Source organism: Elephas maximus, chromosome 4, assembly GCF_024166365.1.
Source record: "Elephas maximus indicus isolate mEleMax1 chromosome 4, mEleMax1 primary haplotype, whole genome shotgun sequence".
In the NCBI taxonomy this organism is placed as follows: Eukaryota; Metazoa; Chordata; class Mammalia; order Proboscidea; family Elephantidae; genus Elephas; species Elephas maximus.
In genome coordinates this window covers 97,685,323-97,710,303 of record NC_064822.1, presented here as the reverse complement: position 1 = coordinate 97,710,303, position 24,981 = coordinate 97,685,323, and the positions used below count along the sequence as shown (strand labels likewise).

Genomic DNA, 24,981 nt, shown 5'->3' with positions numbered 1-24,981 from the left:
AGATACAGCACAAAACATACCAACTGCTGAGCGTAACAGAGCTGAGGAATCCAGGACCTGGTGGTAGCTACCGGTACCAGCTGCCGTCAACTGGTTCCAACTTACGGCGACCCCACGTTTGTCAGAGTAGAACTGTGCTCCATGGGGTTTTCAGTGACTGACTTCCAGAAGTACATTACCAGGCCTTTCTTCTGAAGCAGCTCTGAGTGAATTTGAACCTCCAGCCTTTCAGTTAGCAGCCAAGTGGGTTAACTGTTTGCACCACCCAGGAACTCCAGGGGTAGCTAGTGTGACCATAGGTCATGAGTTGCCTGGGACAGTCCCAGCTTATGCCGATTGTCCTGGAATACTTACTAATAGTGCCACCTTGATTATTATTACCAAAAAAGGTCTGGTGTTATATATGATTTTCCCAGAACACTTTGGAAATAATGATATTTAGATTTATGGATAGAGTTGGTTTATATAGCATTCTATTATCTGCACACTACATTAACTAATATTTTTGTGTTTATAGAAAATAATAATTGGTCATCAGAAGAGGACTGTGAGCAAGATCCTTAAATGCCTTATTATCAACAACAAAAATTAAATAGTGCAATTTTTTTTTAATATAGCTTAGGAGTCCTGGTGGAGCAGTGGTTAAAGTACTCGAATACTAACCAAAAGGTCAGCAGCTCAAAAACACCAGCAGCTTCTCAGGAGAAAGATGTGGCAGTCTGCTTCCATAAACATTTACAGCCTTGGAAACCCTATGGGGTCGCTATGAGCCAGAATTGACTTGACGGCAGTGGGTTTTGTTTAGTTTTAATATAAAAAAATTTTTTTAATATAGTTTATGTTAAATATAATTCATTAATATGTATGTATGTATGTATATATAATTCTTGTAATAGATTAACTTTAAGATCCACCCCAGTCCTGAGATTCTATTATTCTAAATTTGACATATGATAAATCTCTTTTAATCAGAATATTTCACTAATTGCAACAGAGATTTTTCTGTAAAGAGTTTTATTGAATATATATATACACACACACAGAGTTCCAGAAATCACAGTGACTTACAGTGTGTAATGAAGATTTGCTTTTAAAAGGTTCAAAGATCCCTCAAACAGAACAATTCGCAGCCAAATCATTCCTCCAAGGTAGCTTCTTAAAAAGTCCATCACCGAGGCTTTGCCTAAACATTTTCTAGACAAGTCTAAAGAATTAGCATAACTTGGTTCTTGGGAATTTCCGAATCCATGTTTTGTGAAATCCTAAATTATCTTCGGTGTTAATTGTCAGTTTCAATTAGATACGCAGTCATTTGGAGCTGAAATTATCCTGATACAGTAGATCTATTTAGCAAAGCCTCTATTTTCTGGGTTGATTTGATGGAGGTTTGTGTTTGAGAACATATTTATTAATGTTTTATTATCACCTCACACCTAAACATGCTTTAGCTTACAATACTGTAATGGGAAATAATTCATGTTTAGGTACATTTTAACTAGTCATTCTCTTGCCATGAAAATCCATGAAACTGGCATTAAACCAAAGTGATTTGATATGAGTCCAGAAACACAGCAAGAACATTTGATGAAATTGTCTGAATTATACAACCAGAGCTTAATTCAGTGGGTCAGCATTTAGACTAATTAGATTTCTTTTGCATTAGTCTGGGAATTAAAACAAATAACAGTTTAGCTTTTCCTATTCTACTCTAAGACCACCATGACAAATGTCTGTATTAAAAGTTTGGTGAATCAGTTTTGCTTATTTACAAAATGTAAAAACTTTAAAATATTGAAAGCATCAAAATGTTTAACACTATGTAAACCAATATTCAGATAATAGTTGATTTCTTCAATATTCAAGTAGATGTTTTGGTATCACTAACAGTAGGACACAGGAGCCCTGGTGGCACGGTGGTTAAGCACTTGGCTGCTAACTGAAAGATCTGTGGTTCAAACCCACCAGCTGCAGTGCTGGTGAAAGATGTGGCAGTCTGCTTCCATAAAGATTACAGCCTTGGAAACTCTATGGGGCCATTCTACCCTGTCCTATAGTGTTGCTATAAGTTGGAATCTACTCAACATCAGTGGGTTTGGTTTTTTGGTTTGAATCAGTAGGACTATTGCGTACTGAAATTCATCTTACCTGGAAGCAAATTCTATGAGTATGAAAATGCACATGGCTTATTATTAGTTTTTCTAACACAAGGAAAATATAACTCATTAAGAGTCAGAAGGAGTTAAATGTTAACATCTTTTTAACCAGTCTGTATCCAAAAATGTCCAGGTCAATGTTCTAGCAATCAAAAATTGTATGTGTCTACTTACTTACAAATAAGAATAGCTTCAATAATTTATAAGCATAAATTATAAGTATATATAATTATATTAAAATATTTGGCCCAAAGATTAATGACAATTAAACTTGGAGAAATCAAAATGAGGAAATAATATTTATATAGTCCATTGGTCACATGATCACATACTTTGGGTTCACTTAGGAAAACAGAGCCGTTACACGCATTGAGAATAAAGTGATATGAATAGGAATTAGAGGTTTCATGAATGCAGGAAGAGCCGGGCAGCCTGAAAGGCTGCAGCTAGAACATCGGAGAAACAATTACTCTTGACTTCAGCCACAGCACTGAGGGAGTGGACAAGCCAGCACTGGAGGAAGTGGAGGTCAAGAAGGAGAAGCTCAGGGAGAGATCTAGAGAACCACCATGCCTTCCTGTCATGTACCCCCACCAATAATGGTTTCTACTTTATTTACAACTTCTAAATCTCTCAGTAATTCTTCTCATTGGCAAACTCTGCACCAGAAACATACAGGGAAACAAATTCTGAGAAACGTAGTTATCAACTTTAGAAGTGTTGATGGTTGGGTCAACTCAATATCCACAAACAATCCTTTACCAAGGAAGTGCCCAAAGAAAGACAATAATGCTATGTTTCCACCTAATATGTGGCAACCTTTTATCCTTCATTCAGTTGAAAACATGCTGACCTTCACAAAAAAAATGAAATGCAAAGTCCCATATGCTATTGTACTCATTTCCGGGTGACAAGGATTTTTCTTCTAGATGATTCACACTCCCCTTTGATAGTCCATAGTTTAATACTGAAATACAAAGTTAATAATTATTCATACACCTTAAACTAGGTAATATGAGTAAAAAAAAATAGGGGGGGAATTATATATATATATATATATATATATATATATATATATATATATATATATATATATATACACACAATCCCTGGGTGTGCAAGCAGTTAAACTGCTTGGCTGGTAACTGAAAGGTTAGAGGTTTGAGTCCACCCAGAGGCACCTTGGAAGAAAATCCTGGTGATCTAATTCCAAAAACTCAGAAATTGAAAATCCTATGGAGCACAGTTCTGCTCTGACAAATGTGGGCTCGCCATGAGGCAGAGACAACCAAGGGCAACTGGATAGTCAGATCAAAGCAAGGCACTTCTACAGTTCTTACTCCCTTTAACTTCATCAAGTACTTCAGCTACCCCTGGTTGTTTGTCTGATACAGTAACTTACATCTCTATTCCTGCAGGTTTTGTGCCATTAGCAGTTCTGTCTGTATCATTTTACCAACCGACAAGGGAAAACTGAGAACCACGTCCAGAGAATCTTCCAAGTTTCAAGCATGTTCATTCCTTGTGCTGTTATGTAGGAACAACTCAATTTCCTTGTGATAGAGTCAATCAGCTCTTCTAAAACATAACCCATTTCTTTGGCATGCTGAGTCAGTGGCATGAATAGCCTCAAAGGACAGGTAGAAGTCTCGACTTCTAGTTCAGTAGAAATTTTACTGTGTTCCCTGATGGGGACAGTCCTCTAAATGAGTAGAGACTAAAGTTACAAGAACAGAAAAAATGTTTTCAAGGGGGATCCTTAAGATAAATAATGAGAGGAATCATTCATATTTTACCTCCATCTTCTCCTCTCGAATATCAATACATTCACCTACAGCAATGCCAATAATCCCGGTAGTGAGAGTAGGTTTGCATGAGCAGGGCCCTCATAGCCTAAGGGACCTAATGAAACACATGATCACTTCAGCTTAGTTCCATCACTACCTGTATGCGACACTGACTCCATGTCATGTCTAATAAACAGAACAGACTATTTCTTGGCTTTCCTGCTCCAATATCCTTTAACATGCTTTTAGTCTCAAATGTTAAAATAGGAAAACAACCAAGTCAACAGCAGCAAACAACAAACCATTGATTATTATCCCCTAACAACTTAAATGTAAACCCTGGCGGCATAGTGGTTAAGTGAGATGGCTGCTAACCAAAAGGTCGGCAGTTCAAATCCACCAGGTGCTCCTTGGAAACTCTATGGGGCAGTTCTACTCTGTCCTGTAAGGTCGCTATGAGTCGGAATCAACTTGATGGCAATGGGTGGGTCGGGTTAACAACTTATATTATTCTTTTAGAGCCTAGCTTAGTTTAAAAAAAAAAAAAGATGCCGACTTCAAAGGAAACCCTTCTAAAATAATGGTAGCAATGCATCACTCTATCTGTCTAACCAGAATTTATACATACTTAATAAATAAGAATCAGTTGAGTATTTTCAAAGTAGTAACAAAAATTCATGCAAGGGGCTTCAGGGGAGAGTAGTGAATATAAAGAAAAGACTTAAAGGCCATAGGATTATTTAGTCTAGAGAAGAAGAAGTTATGGGGTGACAGCAATCTTCCAATATCTTTCTCATTCTCATACAGAGCAATTGCTGAGAAAAATTCAGGTTAGCAGAGGAAAAATCTTCCTGAGTAAAAAGATCAAAGAGGTTGGACTGGATTATTAAAGGGAAACTTTATGAGACCTGTCTGTGGTTCCCATGCTAAGAGAGAGATGAACTAGATGACCCATAAGGACTTCACAGAAATTATATCTAGCTTTTTTATATCTCATTTACAGAGAGGAAAAGTGCCCCCAAATGTCTGGCAATAAAATATAACTGTGTAGCAGAACAAGGAGAAATCATTCTCTTAGGCACTCTAGGGGAGGAGGAGGGGAGGCTGACTCTGGCATTCTTACATTCTGCAAAGCACTTTAGTCCCTCAAGAGCCGTATGAGGTATATATCAATAAGTTCATGCTGTATAAGTGGTTATTTAAAGGTATACAACTAGAACTGAAAGAAGAAGACTCATGGTATAATTATTGATCTCCCATGAATAAAATCTCTCATGAATAAAGTTTGTTGGACATAATTTAATCTATATTAGCAGTATTCGATAAATAAACAATGGTATAAAGAGTCCCTGGGTTGGTGGAAATATTTGACACACATGGCTGTGAGCCAAAAGGTTGGAGGTTTGAGCCTACCCAGAGACACCTCAGAAGAAAGGCCTGGCGATCTAGTTCTGGAAAAAAAAACCCTATGGAGCACAGTTCTAGTCTGACCCACATGAGTTGGAATCAACTCAATGGCAACTGGTTCGTTTGTTTTTCAATAAGCATGAATTCAAATAAGAACACATGTGATTAATAAAAGAAATATCTCCAAAATTGATCGTTGCTGTTTGATTTTCTCAGAAGTTGTCAGTGGCAGAGAGACATTGTGATATAGAGAAATGTGATGTAGAGAAAGGGTTTGTGCTTTGGAGTTTGCTAGAACTGGTTTGAATCATCGCTTTGAAAGGTAAGAGCTGTATCACTTTGGGAAAGTTACTTCGCTTGTGTGAACCTGCTCCTTCCTCTATAAAAATGGAGATAATAACATATGCCCTGCAGAGCTGTTTTGAGTAGAAATTTCCCAACATACTACTGCATTTTTCTTCCTTTCATTTTTCTATCTGCCTTTATTTGTTTTCATCTTCCAGCTAAATTGGCCCCTTCAGCTTTTATTAAGATAAACTGGAAGTCATCTGGCACTAGCATCAGATTGACAGGACAATTGCAAATTGCAGGATAAATGTAAATAGAGACAATAAAATCAGCTCCTATTAACAGTGAGGTGATATGCCCAACCAATGTGTGGTCAACAAAATACTTATGAATTACCAAATGCTTTGAATTCATCAGGAGAAGCTGAGAGATTAATGGCAGCCTCCCTCTAGAGCAACATTTTCCCATAAAAATACAAGGCCAGCCACATATGCAATTTTAAGTTTTCTAGTAACACATTGGAAAAAGTGAAAAGAAACAGGCAAAACTAATTTTAATAATATATGTTATTTAACACGATATTTCAAAAATATTATCATTTCAAAATGTAATCAGTATAAAAATATTAATGAGTTTTTTTTTTTTTTTTTTTTTTGTACTAAGTCTTTGAAATCCAGTGCGTACTTTACCCTTCTAGCACATCTCAGTCCTAACCACATTTCAAGTACCCTGCAGCCACATGTAACGCGTGGCTTCTGGGTTGGACAGCACAGTTACAGACCTCAGCTTTCTGGGCAGGGTTGAACATACAAAACAGAAGCCACTGGAAGAGGCCAACTTGCTGCTCCGGGGGTAACGACAAGTCGCTAAGAGTTACTCCAGCTCCAGATCTCATTTACACCTCAGGCCTGTTCTAAGTTCCTAGCTTAGAAAACAAATGCTTAAGGGGCAGCCTCTGACCTGCTCTTGAGGTCCTTTGTGACTTTTTAGAAGCTTTGGTCATTGACCAGTGAAAGGAAAAAAAAAAAAATCAGATGTTAGTCCTGGGGCCAACAGGATATACTCCCAAACTCCCAAAGCTCTCTTGGGAACAAAGGGGGTTTAGAGAATATCCTTAGAGTTGCAAACGAATTTTATGGTCCAGCTGTGAGACCTTATCACCTGGAGTAGGCTGGGAACGCTTGGGTCAGTCCTGTAGCCTGGCTTTTCAAAAGGGCATTTCGGGCAATTTACTGTCTTTCATTTGTTTGCAAAAATCAGTGGAGCCTCATTAAGAAAAGGAAGGGGCTGGTCTTGCCACTAGTTCGTTTTATCTTTGTTGCTGTTTGAACAGGTGCGAAGGCTAGAATTATCTGGTGTGTTTACAGGATTTTTGGACTGGAACAAACTATTTCAAATTTGGCCATCAAAATTTTAAAGCTAGCCAATAAAAAAAAATAAGGAGAAGCTTTAATTTTTGGACAGTTAGAACACACACCTTTCACTATTTCTCACTTGGAGGCTTTTAAATGTTTGACACCTAACATTTCCACTGTTGGAGCCCAAGTCAGGCCCTCACTGCATCTCATGTAAACTCTTGCTATAGGTCCCAAACTTGCTGTTTGAACTCCAACTTAACTCACTCCTCTTGGCTCCCCATCCCCCTTTGTAAGTCCACACCACAATAGCCTTTTAAAGTATACCCCTGATCATGTCATTTTTATCAATAATAACAATTAGTTTTAGGTGCTATGTCCCAGGCATGTGCGTTTTACTCCTTTAGGCCCTCACAACAACCCTTTGAATTAGTTACTCTTATATTCATTTTGGAAACCCTGGTGATGTAGTGGTTAAGTGCTACAGCTGCTAACCAAAAGGTTGGCAGTTCAAATCCACCAGATGCTTCTTGGAGGCTTTATGGGGCAGTTCTACCCTGTCCTATAGGGTCTCTATGAGTCAGAATCGACTCGACGGCAACGAGTTTGGCTTGGTTTGGTTTATATTCATTTTACTGTGGAGGAAACTGAGGTTTAGGTGAAGTCCAAATCACACATTTTGCAAGTGGTGGAACTGGGATTCGAACCCCGGGAGAATGAATCTTGTTGAACGAGCACGAGGCTCTCAAAAAACTACACAAGGGCTCCCCATCCACCCACAAATCTAGTCCAACCATTTTAGCAAGGCTCTCCATCACCCGGTCCCTAGTTATCACAAATCAACGCTTTGATTTCACACTATTTCCACTGTCTGAAATGCCAAGTCTTTTCAGTTTATACCATTTTTAGGGTCCTTCTTAGTGTCTTCATTTCCCCCAGCTGGAATTAACCTTTCTTTTGTCAGGGTCTTCATAGAAACTCTAGCGCATTAGTAATTCACTGAAGACACTCTGCCCTTGGGGCCAGAGATAGAAACACCTGGAAAGGTGGGGGTAGCACTGCTTTAGGAACCTGAGCCCCACTCCTCACTAGCTGCTTGACCTTGAGCAAGGCACCTGTCATCACCAGTCTTGTGTTGTCCTCTGTGTCCACAAAGACTGACAATGATACCTGTCTGGTCTAGCTCACAGGGTGTTTGAAAAAATCCAACTGAAATAATAAATCTTAAGGTGCACAGTAAGCTGTAAATGCAATACAACGTAAGAGACTCCCTGTGTTCATCTTTGTATCCCTACAATGCTTAGCTCCATGCCTCACGTTGAAGTGGGTCTATTTTTTTGAATTGGCCCATTTACCCTTAGATTGTAAAAACAAAACAGTCCTTAATTATCCTTTAATTTGCTAGCTCTAAATTTTAATTTAAAGATTATGTAGACATTCCTTAGAAAATTGCCTTTGTTGTCAAAATATTTTTCACATTGTATATGTTTCCAGAAAAATAATTACAATATTTCAGGCCAGGATGAAACACAGAGAAAACCACTTTTGCCAATGAAGATGTGAAATACCAATTAATTATTGATGAAAACATACTGCCTTATTACAAATATCAGAGTTATGGCCATCTACCTATCTATAGGAAACCCTGGTGGCGTAGTAGTTAAGTACTATGGCTGCTAACCAAAAGGTCAGCAGTTTGAATCCACCAGGTGCTCCTTGGAAACTCTATGGGGCAGTTCTACCCTGGTGTTTTTTTTTTACCCATCTACATCCAAACTCACCAAAACCCAGCCTATGCTGTTAGGTTTCTTAATACAAGCAAAAAGCATCTCAAGCTGTGATTGTTTTGAGTTTTTATTTATTAATTTGTTTTCTTATGTATCTGTATTAACAGTCACCTCATGCAAATATCTTGGATGTAAAAATGTAACTTTAGTTATAGGCCAATGATAGAATTCTCCCCTTCATGCAGGAAACCTGGGTTTGATTTTTGGCTTAGCTTCTTAAAAAAAAAAAAAAAATTTTTTTTTTAATATCACAAGTCGATGGCTTACACTAACAGAAATTTATTTTCTCACAGCTTCGGATAGCAGTCTGAATTCGTGGCACCAGCTCTAGGGGAAGGTGTTCTGTTCACACTGGGGAAAATCCTTATCTCAGCGTCTCTAGCCCCTGCATTCTTCAGTTCCTAGGTCATCTCTACGTGGCACCTGTCTCCTTCCCATTTGTGCTTGCTTGCCTTTGTATCTATGCTGCTCCTTACATCACTCAGCAGTGATTAGGTTTCAGACACACCTCACACTGATAGAACTTCATTAACATAACAAAGAAAATCCTATTTGCAAATAGGATTATATCCACATATATAAAAAGGGGTTAGAATTTCAACACATATTTTGGGGAGACACAGTTCAATCCATTAACAGTGGCCAACGCATCTCAAGTGCAGCTACCATTCATTGTCAGTGCAGGCTTGTATGTGATGCTGAACAGGTTTCAGCAGGGCTTCCAGACTAAGGCAGACTAGGAAGGAATGTCTGGAGATTTACTTCCAAAAATCAGCCAGTGAACACCCTATGGATCACAATTATCTGATTCCATTGTGCATGGTGTCACCATGAGTCAGGGGCCAGCTTAGCGGCAGCTAACAACAACAATAATAAAAACCAAACCAAACCCACTGCCGTCAGGTCGATTCCGACTCATAGTGACCCTATAGGACAAAGTAGAACTGCCCCATAGAGTTTCCAAGGAGCGCCTGGTGGATTTGAACTGCCGACCTCTTGGTTAACAGCTTGTAGCACTTAACCACAACGCCACCAGGGTTTCCAACAACAATAATAGTGCAGACGAGTCCACTGTGGGAGTCCCTGGATAGCAAAATGGTTAATGCACTGGGCTGCTAACTGAAAGGGTGGAGGTTTGAGTCCACCCAGAGGTGCCTTGGAATAAAGTTCTGGTGATCTACTGACAAACAAACAAACAAACAAAACCAGATGTTGAAAATCCAATGGAGCACAATTCTACCCTGACACATACGAGGTCACCATGAGCTGGAGTCAACGTGATGGCACCGGGTACTGGTTCACAGAAATGAATCGACTACATGGCAGTGGGTTGGTTGGTTAACCCAGTGGGAGCGATTATTTTCTTCCACTTCTCAGTTTTTTAAATCAAATCGAAAAAAATAATTTACAGTTATGGCAAGGTCCTGCCAACTACTCTGGCCTGAGAGAAGTAACCAGGGACCTTCTTGTAGCAGAAACTTGGCTTTACCAACGAGGGATTTGTGGATCAGTCAGTATTCCAGTGTCCCTTAAGAGAAGGATACAAAATTTTTAAAACAGAATGTAGTTATGTAAGTATTTATTACTTGTATATTCTTCTTTAGTTCTTAGGACTTTACAGGACTGTGGAGAGGCCAGGATACAAATAAAAAGCTGACCTGCCAAAGTGACTCCCTGCTCCAGACTCTCCAGGACAAGTCAGAAAGGGACTTTAGTACTAATCCATACCATAATAAATCTCACTTCTGGTTCCCTACAGCAAGACAGGAGGATGGAGGAACAGTTATGCCTTGGATTTGTATAGCTTTTTTTTTTCTCTCTCAAGTGTTTTTTTTTTTTTTTTTTTGCAGATTTCAATTGTATTCTGTAATTAAAGTTAAAATAATGAAATTAATAATTAGAGTTTGCATTTGAATGGCTTTAATATCTTCTAGAGGTTCGCACATTTGTTGTGGCACCAGCCTGGGAGGCAGCTGCTACCTCTGCCAGCAGGGAAATTGACAGCAGAGCATGTAAGTGATCCCCTTCGAGGAGCAGTCAGCTCAGATTTGCAACGGAAGTCTAGATTTCATGTATCTTTGTCCTTTGGATTCTTTTTACTCATTTTTTCTGCTTTCCCTGACTTATTCTATCCTGTTCGTTGGAATTTCACGACAAGTTCAATGGCACCAAGAGGGAAGGTATTGGAATCACCAAAATAGTGTCTATGAAAAAAGCTTTAAAAAAAAAAGCCCAAGTCACAGTGCACATTATCTCTGCTTATTTACACATTACCGAAAACAGAAAGATGGAGAGGGAGAGAGAGAGAAAGACAGAAAGGCAGGGGGAAGAAGGAGGAGGAAAGAGAAAAGGGAAGGACAGAGGGAGGAAGAGCAGAAGTGAGCTAGTCTCTTCTACATTATCTTGATTTACCCAGTTCATTTTATAAGATTATTTTCTTGGTTATTATTCTAACAATGGATGTATGCCATCAAGCAAGAGATAATTTTAAAAGTAGAAACAGAATTGTAAAGCTAGAAAACAATTTCTGTAATTATTCATTGCTTCTTTTTTGTATGCTACTTGCCAAGGCTTGCTATCCTAAAGAACAGAACTGTTTGGTGAGAATCCCACCATTTAAATTTTTATTTCAGAGCTTGAATCCCACCATTTAAATTTTTATTTCAGAGCTTGATACTTCTCTTTAAATAAATTGTAATGCTATGTAAAATCGAATAATAAGATAACTACATTGATGACTTTAATATTCAGCTTTAACGATTACATTTGCATATGCCCTGGCTTTTTTAGGAAAAAAATAGTGCTAGTATTACCAGAATAAAGTGTAATTCTCATGGTCCCAACTGAGCTGTTTGTCCTTGGAACTGTTTTATTGGTGATGGTAGATATTAAATTCAACCCAGTAAATTTAACAGGGACTCTAAATACTTTTTTTTTTTTCCTAAATACTAGAAATAATTCAGTCACATCTAATGACAACCTATTAAAAAGTTAATTATTTCTTTTAATATATAAAGAGCTCTGGATAATCAATAAAGAATGATAATCATACAAATAAAAACATGAACAAAGATCACAGACAAGTCAACACAAAAATGACCAATAAATATGTTGAAAGGCTTCAATTCACTAGTAATTTAGTGGATTGTGGGAGAGCATGAGACATCTGCACACCCTAACTGTTCTCTAACTATTTAAAGATGAATAAACACGAGATAATTGGCATGAAGCAGATGAATAAAATTCTGCAGCACAAGGTAAACCAGTTGCCGTCAAGTCAATTCTGACTCCTAGCTACCCTGTGGGACAGAGTAGAACTGCCCCTTAGAATTTCCAAGGAGTGCCTGGTAGATTCAACCTGCCAGACTTTTTGATTAGCAACAGTAGCTCTTAAGCACTAGGCCATCAGGGTTTCTCAGCATAAGGTGGGGTGGGGAGGGAGACAATATCCTATAGGTTAGGTAGAAATGTCTTTCTCTAAAATAGACTTACATCGAAAAACAAGTAAACTAAAACAAGGGAAAAAAATTAAAACAAGTAGCATGTCTGTACTATCTCTCAGTCAGAAACAAGAGGACGTATCATCTAAGACATATTAAGTGCTCTGTTCACTCGTGTCGGTGAGTCAACACATTTACCAAGCACTTTAGCATGGACCGTAGCCCCTCCAAGGAGCCCTGGTGGTGCAGTGGTTAAGTGCTGGCCTGCTAACCAAAAGGTTAGTAGTTTGAACCCACCAGCCGCTCCATGGAAGAGAGATGTGGCAGTTTGCTTCCATAAAAATTACAGGCTTGGAAATCCTATAGGGTCTCTATAAGTCAGAACTGATTTGCCAGCAATGGATTTGGTTCTGGTTTTTTATAGCCCCTCCACTTTCCACTCTTACCTCACCAGTTTGATTTCCCACCACTCTCACCAACCCACACAGCTGCATAATTTAGGTCTCAGCAATTTTTATCTACCTGGGGTTCACCAAATACATCATGCCGTTTCATGCTTCATATCTGGGAAATGCTTTACTCTTTGTATTATCTCAGTTATTCAATTTCTTTTATACATTTATTCATTCATTCAACATTTTATTGAGTACCAGCTTGGTGACCGTGCTAGCCACTGGGTTTATATAGATAAATAAATAAAATTTAACTCCTGTTCTCTAGAAGCCTGCATTGAAATTGGGAAGAAAGTAAGGAAACAGTTCTACAACTTAGGTAGGAGCCCCTGGATGGTGCAAACAATTAACATGACTGGCTGCTAACTGAACAGTTGGAAGTTTGAGTCTGCCCAGAGGCACCTCCGAAGAAAGGCCTGACAATCTACCTCTGAAAAATCAGCCATTGATAACCCTATGGAGCACAATTCTAGAATGACACACATGGGTCACCATGAGTCAGAGTTGACTCAAAGGCAAATGGCAAACTTAGATAAACACGGGATGCTAAATCAAGTGAGGACTACACTAAGGATAGGACAACCTGTAGGTGTTAGCCTGGCAAAGAGTGCGCAAGAGAACATTCTAGAATGAGTGATCAGTGTATGCAAAGAGCCAAAGGTGAAAGATAACACATATTCCAGAAACTCATGTACAAAACAAACGCCTAATCCTCCCTCCCCATAAAAACCCCCACAGCTCCCCCATCTCGGTAAAAGGCAATTGATTCCTCTAGTTGCTCAGGCCAAACACCTTGGAAACATCCTCGAGTCCCTCATTTTCTCACACTCAATACCCAATCCATAAGAAAATTTTTTGAGCTTTACCTTTGGTAAATATCTAGAATATGATACATTCTTGCTGAGTTCAACATGCTTGCTTCGGGGGCTTTATTTATACATGCTTCTTTCCTTACTTGGAACTTGTTTCTCTTGATAGCTGAGTGGCTCTTCGCCTCTCTTCTTTCAAATCTCTGTTCAGCTATCACCTTCTCAGGCAGAACCTTCCTGACTTATAATGAGAGACCCATAACCCCACCTGGCACTCCCTAGTCCCCTTTATCTACTTTATATTTTTCCATAACACCTATCACAATTTGACACGTCATATATTTACAATGTCCGTCTCCACTTCCCTACAACATAAACTGCACCAGGACAGGGGTTTTGTGTGTTTTGTACATCGTTTTTCTTTCTTGTTTTTAATTCCAGTGCCTAGATCAGCAACTGGCACATAAAAAAAAAAAAAAAAACACTATGCCACCGGGGTTTCCAACTGGCACATAGCACTCAATAAATATTTATTGAGAGAAAAGAAGAGAGAAAGAAGGAAGAGAGAGAGGAAGGGAGGAAGAGAAGAAAGGAAGGAAGGAAGGAGGGAAGGAAGGAAGAGTAGAAAGAGAGAGAGAGAGAAATTAACAATCTACCTGTATACTGGGCTGGAGAATAGTTTCTGTGTAAGAAAGCAGTAAAAAAAAAATGAGAATGGAAAAGTAAGTACAACTTATTGAAGCCTTACTGTGGCAAAGACTGGCTAGCTTTTCACCAAACCTGCTTCTTCTTTCCAGAACACAAATCTCAAAGCTTGACAAGTGGGGAAAGAGATGAGTAGAGGATTTGCTTCCAAATTCAAGGGGCTGCTGGCTGGATTCAGCTCCTTGTGGATTATTGGAGTGAAGGCTTCAGTTCCTCACTGGCTGTTGGCTGAAGTCTTCCTCAGTTTTTTGCCGTCTCCAAAAGGAGGCTCGCGGTATGGCAGCTGACTTTTCTCCAAGTGAGCCAGCCAGAGAGCAAGACAGAAGTGACAGTCTTTGTAACCTAATATCGAAAATGACACTAACATTTTTGTTAATAGGAACGTAATCTACACGATTTTTTGTGCTCTGGGAGGGAAGACAAAATATTGTATGCAATGGCAACTCGCCTTCCTCCAGTAAATACACAGATTTAATTCAAATCCAAACTAAATGAAAGCTTTCTGTTAATTTTGTAAAATAAGTACAAACCATAGCCAAAATAGTGAACACTAAGTTTAAATGCATTAAATACTAATGACACACACATACACATAAAAAACAAGTATAAATCAAAGGAGCATAATAGATTGTTCAACAATGAATCTTAGTATATTTGAGAATTGAAAATGTGATTAACAAAGGATCACAAATAAAGGAACAAGAAAAAAAATTGCTCCCTAAATGGCTTGGAGACATCTGGTTATTTTTTTTTTTTTTTTAAATACAGATTCTCACCTTACGCTCTATACCAGAATAAATCTCAGATGTGTTAAAGGGTTATGTGTAAAAATATTAAGATATAAAATCTTAGAAGATGATATAGAAGTGAATACTTGTTAAATATTTGGGCGGTGTGGGGGAGTACAGAATGAGAAATATTTTTTCAGCTTCAGCTTAGTAAAATTACAAAAAAATAGATTTATTAAACACATTTTAATCTCTAGTTAAAACATTCAAAACTTAATCGACAAAAAGGGAACACATTTGCATCAGATGAAAGTTAACCTTCTTTATTAAATAAGAGATATAAAAATGATAAGAAAAATAGTCTCAAATCCATTAATGATCAAAGGGACATGGAAAAAATTCATCGAAGAAATACAATTAATAAGCTAACATTTGTGAAAATGTTCAGCTTTTCTAGGAAATCAAAGAAATGTTTCCATGCTTGATCTATAAAATTAGGGAAAATTTTTTTAAAATAATAATACCACAGTTCAGCAAGGATGGCTAAAACACCCATTCTCCTAGATTGCCGGTTGCAGTATAAATTGGTATAGGTTTGAAAAGCAGTTTGAGCAAATGAAACAGATCTTTGCAAATATCCATTCTCTTTAACTTGGTAAGTTCACTTTGGAAATGGATCTTAAGGAAAACATTCTAAATAAAGGCAGGGTATTAGATTTTTTTTTTATTAGAAAGGTTTATCACAAAGTTATTTACTTATTTTTTCTTCTATATGTTTAAATCGGATTTGCCCTGATATTTTTTCATAGTGGCAATGGAAACAGTCTGAAAGTGTAACAGGAGGAAAACAGGTAATCTCTGGCATACCTACTCAACGGAATATTACGTAAAATGCACTAATAACAGTGCTAAGTGAAAATAAAAGATATGAAATTACACACATAATGGGAGGAAAAAGCCAACCAGTTGTTAACTTGATTATGATTCATGGTGATTGCATGTGTGTCAGAGGATAACTGCACTCCATAGGGTTTTCATTGGTTGATTTTTTTCAGATTGCCAGGCCTCTCTTCTGAAGTGCCTTTTGGTTAGCAGTCAAGCACGTTAGCTGTTTACACCACCCAAGGACTCCAAAACTATGTCAAAAATCATAGTTTTATACATGGGTCAAAAAAAAAAAAAAAACTAGAAGAAAATATATCAAAATCTTAATGGTAGGAGTGATTGGTTGGTGAAATTTTCTGTGTATGGAATTTATTTCCTGAATTCTCCATAGTCATATCTTTCTTTATTAAACATGAGTAATTTTTATTTTGGAAAAAAAAAAAGACAACTGAGTTGTGTCACCTACTAGGTCAGCAGTTTCCCAAGGCCAGGAGGAGAGGAGAAGGCTCCCTGGCAGAGATAAGCTCCTGCCTGTGCCCCCTTCTTCCCAGCGCAACCCCTGCTTTAAGAAGCAAGCAGGGCTCTGGGGCCAGAGTGGTTGGAACGAAGGAATTAGGAACAGCTGGGGCAGATTCAGACCCACGACATGCATTCCTCTTCAAAGGCAGCTCAGAGGCAGGCAAGGTGAGCAAGAGTTCAGAGTGGAGTCGGAGCTTACAAATAGATGGATTAAGCTAAAAATGTTCAGGAGGCATCTTGAGGGCACCACTAGTGCTGGGAGTGAGTGAGCAAAGAGAAGAATGTGGCATTTGACACCTGTGGACTAACCAGCAGCTGAGTAGTACAAACTGAAGAGGAAAGTTAGAAGCTGTAAAAGAGGCTGTGTTAGCCCACGGCAGGGCAAAGGCAATAAATAGTTAGAAGAAAGACCTAACTTTAAGTTGGTTACAGGGTATAACATTTATAACTAAGCCTCCTTGGTTTTTCTCATTTGTTTTAAGTTGTATGTGTTATAATGTAGAATTAAGTGATGTTTTCTAACAATTGTGTTTAATTTTATATAATGTGAGTTTTTTTTTTTTTTAAGGAAATATATGAGAACGGGAAAATCTAACCCTGGCTGCATTTGCTTGGCCAAATGGCTTAATTACTACAAACCCTGGTTTCTTCATTTATGGGGATTTATGAATTCAGTCAACTAATATTTATTAGCTTCTCTATTGCAGGTGGAGTCCGTGGGTAATGTCAATGGTTAATGTGCTCAGCTGCTAAATAAAGGTTGAGTTTCAAATCACCCAGAAGTGCCTCAGAAGAAAGACCTCGTGATCTAAAAGGTCTGCCATTGCAAACCCAGTGGAACACAGCTCTACGCTGACACTCACAGGGTTGTCATGAGTCAGAATTAACTTGATGGCAACTTTTTTTTTATTCCTGGCACTGTAGTTGGCAGCAGGGATACACAGTAAATTAGGTGGACAAGGTCTTAACCCTTCAGAGGACCAGTGGGGAAAGCAGAGAATTATAATGCAGTGGGATAAGTACCATGATGGCTGTAGGAAGGCTTGGGGTTAGAAAGACTTCCCAGGAGTGACATCTAATCTTGATCCGGAGACTGTTCAGCATACTTGAAGGTCTGAGAGGCTTCCCGTTTGGCTTGAGCACAGAGGAACACGCTGAGCCTTGTCAGCCACTCTGGACTTTACCCTACAAAGTTTGGGAAGATATTGCAGGCTCTTAATCAAGAAGGTTACATAAACAAATTCATGTTTCACAAAGTTCATTCACAGGTGCGTAAGGAAAAAACACTCCTGCAGAAAGTCAGGGGAGAGATGATGACCAAAGGGCCTAGAGTTTTGTCTGTGCAGATCAAGAGATGGGATTCAGGTTAGGAGAGGAATAGGGAATCAAGGATGTCTCCCAGGTTTCGGACTTTAATGGCTGGGAGAAAAATGGTACCACAATCTGGGTCACCAACGAAAGATGAGAAGCAGGTTTGAGAGAGAAAGTGGCGATTTCAGTTTTGGACACACTGATTTTGAGGGACTCATGGTATATTTGAGATGTCTCACCTAAAATGTAGAGTTGTTAGGAAATCTTAAGCTCAGGAGGAAGATCTGGTCTGAAGGTAGGTTTAGAAAACATTAGCCAATATATGTGTGCCAATGAAATCACACAGATTACAGAGAGAGAAGAGAAGCAGACCAGTGGCAGAATCCCAACAAATACCAACATTTAAGGGACAAATAGAAGAAGAAGAGCCTAAACAACGACTGAGACACAGTGGCCATAAAGGAAAGAAGAAAATATTGTAGATGCAGATTAATAGAAACCCAGGTAGGAAGTGGTCAAGAGTATCCAGTGCTGCAGAGGGTCGAATGACGCAAAGGCTGAGAAGTGCCCATTGCATTCAGCCAAGAGGGACCAGTGGTAACTTGGCAAAAGCCATTTCTGTGGAATGATGAGGATAGAATCCAGACTGCAGTGGTTGAGGAGTGGATGTTATGTGATGAAAGGAAACAGCAAATGTAGACAACACTTGCAATAAATACAACTGTGAGATAGAGAAAGAGGTTGGGAAACAGATGAGGGAAGTTGCTTTTGTTTGCTTGCTTTTTTTTTTTTTAATTTTACACTTGGAAAGGTAAATTATTGAGTCCTTCATGAAAAACATGCATGATGTTAATTTGGGAATCCATGTTCCCTAAGACAACGATTATTTTATGAGATTTTCTCACAAAGTTTTATGAGATTTTATACCAAATCTGAGGCTCATAAAGAAAAGTAACCCTGAGGGGTAAAAATGGTAATATTGTAATAATTTCGCATAGTTTCTTGAGGGTCTGAACAACTGTTTTAAATCTTTTGAAATTCTAGTAATGCCTTCTGGGATATAATATGAAGAGAGTTGGTATCTCGTTCAGTTTCAGATTTTCTCTAGGATAGCATGATTGTGAAGCAATCCACCTCCGTGAGGAACAATTTAGGCCTTTTGTTTACAAATCTCCAAAAAAAAAAAAAAAATCTTGTTTACAGACTGTTTAAGGAAATTGACCAGTTGGGGAGAGTATCATGTAGTTACAGTTTGTTATCATTTATTGGGATTAAAATAATTAACTTATATACCTCATTTCCTCATAGCAGAACTAAAACAAAATAAACAGAACAAAAACAGATCTCTTACCTTGAAAAAGAAAACAGACCAAACTGCAAGGCCAGCTATACCAAAGTTATTTGAAATACAGGAGTCTGTTCTCTCTTATGCAAGTCTGTGCTGAAGTTCTGCTATAAGAATTCAGATTCTGAATATTAAATCCACATTGAAGATAGCTTATTAAAATAAGCAGGAAATTCAGAAAGGATAGTTCTCTTTTGTAACATTTTTGCTCCAACCTTCATCCTTTACAGCTTAACTGAAATGCAGCAATCTAAAAATAAAAACGTCATATTCTGGTGCCAGTGGAATAACCATAATTTTTATTTACTTTTGGTTTTTCCCTGGAGGCAAAAAACTAAAAGGAAACACCTGCAGATTCCAACTTTTAGTCTTTGACTTTTCTATCGATGCGATCACAGTACTGCAGTTTGGACACTCTACATGTTTCACTTCAGGTTGGATGAAGGAATAATTGTGAAGTGCTTTTTAAACAGTCACCTTATCTTTGTCTCTAGTGGCCTCGACTCACCCTCCCTCTGGCTGCATGCACAACCACATTCCTTTTCGAAGCAGGTGGAGCTGGGAACTGCATACGGCTCACTGTGCCAAAGCTCCTTCCTCATCACCCACATTGCTATCACCACCCTTCTCCATCAGACATTGATCTGTGGACCACAGCAAAGGAACAATAATAGTTAAAATAGAAGTTGGCTCCTTAAAGGCTACAGAAAAATGTACTTCTATCTTAGAGGAAATTCTAGACTGGATGCTATCTAGATTTAATGTCTTCTCACTGGCCGTGGTGTCTTAGTTTGCTAGTGTTGCAATAACAATAACAACAACGACAAAAATACCATGAGTGGCTTTAAAGAAAAAGAATTTATTGGATCACAGTTTTGAAGGCTAGGAGTCCAAGTCAGGGCATCAACTCTAGAGCAGGGTCCTTTCCAGTTCCTTGGCATTCCTTAGTCTTTCTTGGCATCTGTTCTCCCGTGTATGTGTCTGTGTCTATATCTATTCTGCTCTTTTTTTAACTCAAAAGTGATATGGTTTAGAACCTAGCTGTCTTAGTTATCTAATGCTGCCATAACCGAAATACCACAAGGGGATGGCTTTAACAAAGGGAAATTTGTTCTCTCACAGTCCAGGGGGCTAGAAGTCTGAATTCAGGGTGCTAGCTCCAGGGGAAGGCTTTCTCTCTCTGTTGGTCATCAATCTTCCCCTGGATTAGGAGCTTCTCAGCACAGGGACCGCAGATCCAAAGAATGCACTCCCCTTTTGGTTCTTCATTCTTGGTGGCATGAGGCCCCTGTCTCTCTACTCACTTCTCTCTTTTGTATCTCAAAAGAGATTGACTTAGGGACACAACCTCATCTTGTAGATTGAGTCCTGTCTCATTAACATAATTGCTTCCAATCCTGTGTGGTGTGATTGATCACTTTCATGTGTGGCCTTTCTAGCTTTGGTCTTGTAATTCCCACCCAGGTGACTGGGTGTGACTATTTGATTGGATAATTGTGGCCCATCAAAGGGACTGGTCAGTTTTGTCACCCTGCTGAGCTTGAAACAAGCTACTCCAGAGGTAGGAAATAGAAGATTCTATCACCACCAAGGAAGAAGAGCCGGGAGCCAGCATGTCCTTTGAACCCGAGATCTCTGTGTTAAGAAGATCCTGGATCCAGGAGACAGAGAGAAAGAGATGTAACACTAAATGCAGAGACGTGGCAGCAGGACACAGCATGGTGAGTTTCCGGGCCACAGAGAGAGAAAGCAAAGTGCCTATGGGCAGAGGCTGAGAGCCAGGGAGAGGCATGCATGTGAGCACAGCTGGGAAGAGGCTGTCCTGATGGGAGAACTGTATCCTGAGTGTTCCTGAGCCTGAATTGTAACTGTTACTTCCCTAGTAAACCCCATAATTGTGAGTACTGTCTGTGGGTTCTGTGTGACCATTGCAATAAATTATCACACCCAGCAGAGAAGTAGACAGTGCCATGGGAGGGATGGTTGGTGTCAGAATTGGTAAAGATGGCAGACAGAGGAGGCGTATCTGACCTCTGCCTTATAGGAATGGGCCTTGGGCTGTTGATCTTGATTCTCCTTCTTCCTTGTGAAGTTAGAGGAGGGCAGACAAGCTGCCACACCGTTTTTTACATCCTGCCTCGTTAACATAGTAGAGGTAGGATTTATAATACATAGGAAAATCACATCAGATGACAAAATGGTGGACAATCACACAATACTGGGAATCATGGCCTAGCCAAGTTGACACATTTTGGGGGCACACAATTCAATTCATAATGCTACCCTACTCAGCTACGTCCTCATAACATAATCAAAGAAAAGCACTATTTCCATACAGGATCACATCCATAGGTACAGGGTTCAGAACTCCAATATATATTACTGGGAGAAACAATTCAATCCATATTGTGGGTAAAGTTATTTTAGTACATTCCCTAACATGCTCATGCTTTACAAATTTGTATTCATTTAAAGACTCATAGCATAAAAAATTTATTCTTTTTCCTTTTGCTTGAGCCAGAAAACAAAATAGAAAATAACCTCTTCGTTAATTCGACAAGTAAATATCAAACATCAATTATGTGTCAGACACTGTGCTCGGCACTAGGTATACAATGACCAGCAGAAAACAAGAAAGAAAGAAAAAAATCTCTGCTGTCATAGAGCTTGTAGTCTAGCGAAGAAGATATACGCTAAGCAAATAATTCCATAAATAGAGATTTGCAAACCCCAGCAAGTTCTACAAAAGAAAAGAACAGAGATCTATTATATTGCAGGCAACATGGAAATTTCCATGAGACCATGACAGTAGATATGAAATCTGATGAGTGAGTAGAAATGAGTTAAGTGACATGCAGAGGAGGAAGCATTCCAGGTAGAGAGACAGGTATATGCAAAGGTAAGGAGGGAACATGATACATCCAAAGGAATGAAACAAGGGCCATATGGCTGAGTCACTGGAAGCTTGGAAAAATGATGGGAAGTGTCAGGAGATTAGGATTTTGGTCTTTATCCTAAGAAAAATGGGAAGTCTTTCAAGGATTTTGAGCAGAATATTGATGTGATAAATTTTACATTAAAAAAGATTGCTTGGGTGGCAGTTAAAATAACAGATTATAAAGAGCTAGAATGAATGTCTGGGAGAAAGTTCAGAGGGAACTGCATTAGTCCAAGCAAGAATGATGGTAGCTTTGACCACGGTGATGACAAGAAGATGGAGAGTGGACAGGATTAGATTTGGTAAAGAATGATATCTAGATTTCTGACTTTTGAATCTCTATGAGTGATGGTGCCACTTGCTGGGATAAGGAGCACTGAAGGAAGTTTCAGGTCAAATCATGAGTTAGGTTTCGGACATGTTGTATTAGGGTGCTCTTCAGATCGCCAGGTGAAGGTATCAAGTCGGCCACATATACAGGTCTAAGACTAAGAAGACTCGGCCAAAACTGAAAATATAAATTAGTGAGTCACTGCCATATAGATAATAATTGCAGCAATGTGGGAGAGTATAGGATGAAAACAGAAAGCTACCTAGAAACAAGCCTTGAGGAACTCCACAATATGGGTAGAGTAAAACGAACGAGCAAAAAGGAGTCTGAGAAGGGGAGGAGGAAAGAAAAACCCACGAGAGTGGCTTTGTCCCAGAAGACAAGGGAAAAGATTGTTTTAAGGATAGAATGACTAGCTGTTGTGAAATCTGCTGAGACGTCAAGTAAAATGAGGACTGAACGGTGTCCTTTAAATGTGAGGCCCTAAGGATTATTGGTGACCTTAGGAGCCATTTCAGGAATGATGGGGGTGGAAGCTGGATGGAAGTAGGCTGAGGAATATGTGGGAAGGGTGTCATTCAACAAAAATTTGCTATTTTATGAGCCTTTCAAGTGTATGCTCATTATCAACAGGACGTGATAATTATTAATAATGTTCAGCCGCCTGGTTATACTCTAGGTTTGTTGCTGATGAAAAAGAAAAGAAAGGTTGACATTAAATTAATTATTCAACCCCAGGGGACAAAGTTATGAACGACAAACAGAGATGCTGGCAACTCATGCAAAGGTACTAGCATTACTTTCTGTTTCAGACTTGGGGGCAAGTTTTCACTGGATCACTGATAACATGAAATATTTCACTGCATTTGAAGAGCAGACATTTAAATGACGCAAATTCTGTCTGGTGGAAAACCCTTTATGGCTTGCTAAATATTCTGTTTTAAGGTCTCTCATCTCAGCATGACTCATTAAAGAAAGAAAGAAAGCCTCTTATAATTAAGAGATAAGCTTGTCTTCCTGGATTATTTTGCTTTTATGATAACTTAATAAACATTATAATAAATATATAGTCACCTATTAAAAAGTCTGTTGGATATCATCTTCCTTATTTTTATATTCATACTACTATAAGAAATGATTTAAAACAAAATATTCACATTATTAAAAATTCTACACTTTGCCTATTCTAATTTCTCCCTTAGTTCATTTTCTGAAATGCCTTAATCCTAGCCCCACATCACACCACATCCCCACGCTTAATCCCCTCCCATGGACTTAATTCTGTTTTCAACCTTTAGATCTTCTTTTGCTCTTGAGATTCCTCCAACATCATTTTCTGTTGGGGCCTTCTCAAACTTTCAATAGTCTCCTTTTTCCTGCCTCTATGAGTCGGAACCTACTCATTGGCACCTAACAACAACAACAGCTGCTGCAAAAGACCTCTTTGAAGTATTGAAAAGCAAACATGTCACCTTGAAGACTAAGGTGCTCCTGACCCAAGCCATGGTGTTTTCAGTCACTTCATATGCAAGTGAAAGCTGGACGATGAATAAGGAAGACCAAAGAAGAATTGACAACTTCAAATTATGGTGTTGGCAAAGAATATTGAATGGACTGCCAAAAGAACAAACAAATCTGTCTTGGAAGAAGTACAACCAGAATGCTCCTTAGAAGCAAGGATGGCGAGACTATGTCTCACATACTTTGGACATGTTATCAGGAGAGATCAGTCCCTGGAGAAGGACATCACACTTGGTAAAGCAGAGGGTCAGCAAAAAAGAGGAGGACCCTCATTGGGATAGATTGGCACAGTGGCTGCAACAGTGGGCTCAAACATAGCAATGACCATAGGGCTGGCACAGGACCAGGCAGTGTTTCATTCTGATATACATAGGGTTGCTTTGAGTTGGAACCACTTAGCACCAGTCGAAGAGTCATGCACACTTTCCACACACCCTCAAAGCCATAGAGTAGAAAGTGAGATTTTTAGTCATATGTTTTATGAGAGAAAGGAATGGATGCTCAGTAACAAGGGTCTCTCCTGAGTCTCAGACACCCACATGTACACTTCAGATGAACCAAATAGTCTGCAGGTAATAGGTAAAGCTTGCTCACTTCTTTACACACTGAGTTAGAAGTCTCTATTTTATACTTTTTATTTATTTATTTTTTTTCTTTTGGTTCCTGTCCTGTGTCAACAGAAGGTCTGGAGAGCATGGCCGCCGGGATTCCTCCAGTCTCAGTCAGACCATTAAGTTTGGTCTTCTTATGAGAATTTGGGGTCTGCATCCCACTGCTCTCCTGCTCCCTCAGGGGTCCTCTGCTGAGCTCCCTGTCAGGGCAGTCATCGATTGTGGCCGGGCACCAACTAGTTCTTCTGGTCTCAGGATGATGTAGGTCTCTTGTTCATGTGGCCCTTTCTGTCTCTTGGGCTCTTAGTTGTCATGTGGGCTTGGTGTTCTTCATTTTCCTTTGCTCCAGGTGGGTTGAGACCAATTGCTGCATCTTAGATGGCTGCTTGTTAGCATTTAAGACCCCAGACGCCACATTTCAAAGTGGGATGCAGAATGATTTCATAATAGAATTATTTTGCCAATTGACTTAGAAGTCCCCGCAAACCATGTTCCCCAGACCCCCGCGCTTGCTCCGCTGTGCTTTGAAGCATTCATTTTATCCCGGAAACTTCTTTGCTTTTGGTCCAGTCCAATTGAGCTGACCTTCCATGTATTGAGTGTTGTCTT

The 24,981-nt window shown here is 39.1% G+C and overlaps 1 pseudogene; it reads right to left on the bottom strand.

The window, feature by feature from the left end:
* Window positions 1–19,582, bottom strand: part of LOC126076295 (uncharacterized) — an 84,734-nt pseudogene extending 65,152 nt beyond the window's left edge.
* Between the last annotated feature and the right edge of the window lie 5,399 nt (window positions 19,583–24,981).